Below are 5,532 nucleotides of genomic sequence, written 5' to 3' on the forward strand. Positions count from 1 at the left end.
CAATTCCTCTTCCTCCTCCAGACCTTGAGGACATGTTGTTCTTGTTGGACCTCGAAGGTCCCTCAAATTTCCTCTTCTTGCCAACTTCAAACTTGTTGGTGGTCCTGTCGTTAATTATTTCTTCGACAAACTTAGCAACCCAGATGATTGCCTCATTAGTAAGTGTCTGGAATACTGGCACATCAAGTTCGTCCTTACTTTGTTGAAGTAATCATCTTGTCTCTTCCATCTGTTGATCCAACATCATTCGCACCATTGCCTGTACTCCTGTCATCGTGATTGGCTCAGGTGCTGCTGCTACCTCTGGCGCAAGCTCAATCACTTGTGGCTCAGGCTGCGAGTTACCGTTTCCGAATCCGCTTCGAGTTCTCACCATGTCGATCTATACGCCAAATTAGACGTTTGGTGTGTAATGACGAGAATTAAGATAGGAAAGATTTTATTTACGATCGACGTGTAAATATCCTTATCACTCCGAAAAGTTACATTTCAGTTCTAATACCATAATTAAACGTTTAGAAATCTGAACACATAAAGTTTCCAGATCCGGTCGGTAACAGACCATGGATCCGATCATATAATGCATATCATAAATCATTTAGCACATAAAAGCATTTTAGCCATCTTCCTCAAATAAGCTAGTGCTTGTGTCTATTCAGGTGTACTACCTAAAATATATTAGACGTACTCCTCACGATCATCGCTTAACATTCTAAGTTTAAGTCTAGAAATTTCCTACAATTCCTAGTTCGCTTAAACTAATGCTCTGATACTAACTATGACATCCCCAAATTCACGGTCATTTTAAAATTTTTATTTATTCTTATTTTAAAATCAGAGCAACCTTTTAAAGAAAAGTGTTGCGGAATTTGTTCCCAGGAAAAACATGATAAATATGTTATCAAAGCATTTCCTAAGAAATGTATTTTATTCATTTTAAAACTTTGGGATGTCATCGTCAATACAGAAACAAAAGCATAAACATACCTTACATTCATTTACACTAGTGATCTACATCTCCTTAAACTCTCGGTGTAATGTAGCTTCATATCGACACCTGTGATACAAATAAACTGAGTGGGTCAGGTTGGGAAACCTGGTGAGTACATAGAGTTTTCAACCCACAATAATATAGTTATTATGTTTCATCATCAAACAATTAACCCATTTACCCATCCCTATTTTCTTCTTTATTCTTAAGTATCTTCTCTATGAATCATCTACTCCTCATTATTTATTCCTAAGGATTGTCCTAAGGAATAGGTACGAAGTCCATCGTCGCCAGGGTTTATATAACATGCACTAAGTCCATAGTCGCAAAGGTTTATATAACAGGCACTAAGTCCATAGTCGCCAGGGTTTATCTTGTTTATTGACAGTATTATTTTCGAGAGTCCACTTGCAATACATGTCAATGGGTTTTTAGAGTACACCGGGTGAACGTCTCGTTCACAACACCTACAGGTTGCGAGTCTGCTAGTGTTCCATCGGACTTTCTAGAATATTCCGTGGTTGTCATCCATACTCTGCTAGATGACGAGGCCAACGCTTGGGTAATGGTTTCTCTCATTTTTCACCTCTCACCCTCATCTCATGATCTATTTCACCTTTCATTTCATCATCCTCTCATCTTTCATCTACCCATCTTGACCCCTTGTAATTTATAGGTATAAAATACGTGTACAGTTTAAATCATTTAAAACATGTATAATAATGTTCATCCAGCATAGATAACAAGTATACAAATAATATGCACACATAGCACGTAATTTATATAAAATATTTCATATCTATGTGTAAGATGAAAGTAACTATGCACTCACTTGTTAAAGTGATGATTCCAAACTTGGGCAGCGCTTCGCTTTTAACGATTCTATTTTCCTTCGACGAAACCTAGCATTATTATCGCTAAGTTTTAATCTAATCTTTATTGTGACTAATTATTAGTCTAGATTCATCATTAACTCAAAGTCTACTTCATGATTTATCAAGTAAGGAACAACCAGGTAGGAACATATCGGAGGTAGGGTCCGTTTGGTATACGAAGTATACTGTTTGGAAATCCCACTTTAAACACCGCACTATGTAACACTCCAATTCAGGTATTACCACAAAATCCCTTGAAGTTATTAACTATTGCATATTAAGCCCCTTGAGTACGCTGGGCGTACTTCATGAGTACGCTTAGCGTACCACGAGTAAATGAATGCGGAGGGCTAGCATGTACGCTGGGCGTACCAAAAGTACGCGGGGCGTACATGACGGTTGTGCAAACCCTAATTTCCGGACTTGAGACCTGTATAAGCATCCTTATCTCATTTGAGCTCCACCCTAACCAGCCTTCCTCACCATCAAATGTCCCTAAAAACCCTAAAATCATTTGAGAGTGTGTTTTGAGCTTAAGGAGTGCATTTGTGGCCATTTTAGTGTGCATTCAAGAAGGAGGAGTTGCTAAAGCAAGCTTGGAGTGGATTTGGGCTTCAAGAATCTGCATCTAGTTCACCTTGAGGAGCTTCTGGAGGTATAAAGCTTTGATCTTGCCAGATTATTCATTATATCTAGCTAGGGTTTTCTATTTTGTCCCTTTAGTTGGTTTTGGACCTCCTCTTGAGCGTTGAGCAGCCCCAGAGGCTGAAAAGGTTAGATTTGAGGTCCTTTGGTCCATTCATAGCATAAAAATGAAGTCTTGTTGGGTTTTTTGACCTCATGCATGGATTAAGACCCTTGGAAAGGTCTTAATGGGTTGTTGGGAACATATGAGACATGCAAAGGCATAAAGTTGCCAACTTTATGCCCTAGGACGTCTTAATGAGCTTAGATCTGACTATTGGACGTGAGGAAATAGAGTATTAAGCACTTAATGGAAGAAGTGCTTAATCTGTTAGTACGCTGGGCGTAACTTAGCGTACGCAGCGCGTACGGCTCAGGAACTCAGTACGTTGCGTGTACCAGGGTGGTACGCTAGACGTACGCACATCAGATGGACTTGGACTTGTTGTGGGCTTGCAGGCTTTTGGGCCTTGATTAGTCATTGGGCTTGGTCATGTTTTGGATTGGTGGGCCAACTCATCTGTTTTGCGCCATGGTTTTTATGGTTGGGCTTTATTGGGCCATGAGGCCCATTAATGATAATTAGACATGGATTTTGGGCCCAATAGCAAAGGAAGACTTTTGGGCCATTGTGAAAGGACTTGGGTTTTGGACTCTTCAATTGAATTGTGTTCAGTCCTAACCTTGAGTAATGTTATTATTGTTCAGCACGGGTGGTTACGGACTGTTAGGAGAGCAACTTTCGGATTCATCAGACAAAGGTGAGTCTCCTCACCATACCAATGGGTCTAAGGCACCAAGGCCGACCCATTTTATAATGTGTAGTATCCTAGCTGAGATTGTATTATGTGGAATGTTAGTTGGTATGAGCTAGGAAGTATGCTAGTGGTATATGTGGTATGTTTTTATGGAAGACCATGGGAGAGCCCATGACACTTGGATGTAAGACCATGTGGAGAGCCCATGGATTTCCTATCAAAGACCATAGGAGAGTCCATGGCACTTAGGTGTAAGACCATGTGGGGAGCCCATGGCATCCTGGAGTAATACCCTGGGGACGAGCCCACGACATCCCTATATGTTGTATGCATGGCTTATGTGATATGTGTAGCTGTTATAGCTAGTATGATATGTTATATGTGGTTTGTGTGTGGGTATGCTCTGGGGAACTCACTAAGCATTAGCTTACAGTTTGTTGATTTGGGGAACTCACTAAGCATTAGCTTCCTGAACAAGAGATTTTCCATCACTCCATACGAAATCTTGAATAATCGCAAGCCAAATGTCAAGTTCTTCCATGTGTTCGGTTCAAGGTGCTTTATTTTTAACTCCAAAGAGAACCGAAACAAGTTCGATGTAAAGGCAGATGAAGGGATTTTTCTTGGTTACTCACTAACTTCAAAGGCATATAGGGTTCTGAATAAACGTTCAAAGAAACTTGAAGAAACCTACTATGTCACATTTGATGATGATTATGTGAAGAAACTGCAATCTAGCAAAATACCAACGGAGGAAATCTTTCCAAAATCAGGTCAAGTCTCGGTTCCAATTTCCAATCTATTTGAAGAATACATGTTTTGGCGCACTTATTTTTACGATTTTCGGACAATTCGACTGATTTTTCCTATTTTATTATATTATAATAATCATGAAACATATAATATTCAAATAATTCTTCTTTATTACGTCAAATAGGTTACAATTGTTAACCCTAACTATTACTTTGGTTAAGATTATTTATCCTAGATAATAAAAAAATCATTTTTAACGCTTATTATATCTTAATTGACTAGCCCGAATCTGCGGGTGTTACAGATTCAAATGAATTTTTCATTATATTATGTGTGACATTATATGTCCAATGTGTTGTAGGATGCCTATGTTCTGTTAGTATGTGATGATGTGATAGACTAGAATAGTCTTGTTTTAGAATATATGGCAGATTGTTTGATTGAGGTTTATATTAATATTAACGGATCATTGAGTGAATGCCCTATGGGTCGTACGTAATTAAAATTAGATAGCATGAGAACTCTTGAGTTGGCCTTATTTCATGGCCCGTGTCCGGTTAATTGCTCTTGAGTAGGAACATCTGTTTGATTGGATATCTTATTGTCGACTACGTACAACTATACATTCATAAGGCGATTTTTCAATATTAGTAGTAGCTTCCGTACGGTTTGTATGATGGTGGAAAGCCTATAGTTGATACTATAGTATAAGATTATACAAGTAGACTAGATTAGTCTTTTGTATGTATGTTGATTGATTGATTGTATGGTGCAGTTATGTATCATGTTTGAGGGGTTTATGATGGAACGACGTTAGGATTCGAGTCTAGAAACCTAGAGTCGTTAATAGAACGATACTAGGTTGTGAGTTATCTGTTGATCATGTTTGAGGGGTTGATGACGGAACGACGCTAGGCTGCGAGTCAACTGTTGATGGTGGAACGACTCAAGGTTGCGAGTCATTTGTTTGTATGCATTGTATGTGTAGTGGAATACGTGGTATGCTAGGGAACTCACTACCTTTTATGCTTACATTATTAATTTAAATGTTGTTCAGGTTTTTCATGCGTGAGAGGGAAGCGCGTGGCGTGACTGTACAATCACATCGATGTTGATTGTCATTTGAGACTTTTGATGGTTTTTATAATTTAACTCTAGTTTATCCTTATGATTTGAAACAAATGGATGCTTTGTTTTGTATTAAAGAATGGGTTTGAATGTTTTAACTTTGTTTAGAAAACAAAATTTTGGTTTGAAGTTTGGGACGTTATAGTTAGACTTTACATTAGTTTGTCCAGTTTGACTTGTAAAACATCTATTGTTGTCTTTTTGGTGGGATGTCAAGCCGCCAATCAAGTTACACCCTTTATGCTTGCAAATAAAACAATATATTGTAGTAAAAAAGGGATTGATCCATGGGGAAATGGTTGTATTTAATTACTAATGCAATCCAATTGAACAAGTGAAATAA

This window comes from Lactuca virosa, chromosome 4, assembly GCF_052849685.1.
Source record: "Lactuca virosa cultivar CGN04683 chromosome 4, Lactuca_virosa_CGN04683_v6, whole genome shotgun sequence".
NCBI classification, from domain to species: domain Eukaryota; kingdom Viridiplantae; phylum Streptophyta; class Magnoliopsida; order Asterales; family Asteraceae; genus Lactuca; species Lactuca virosa.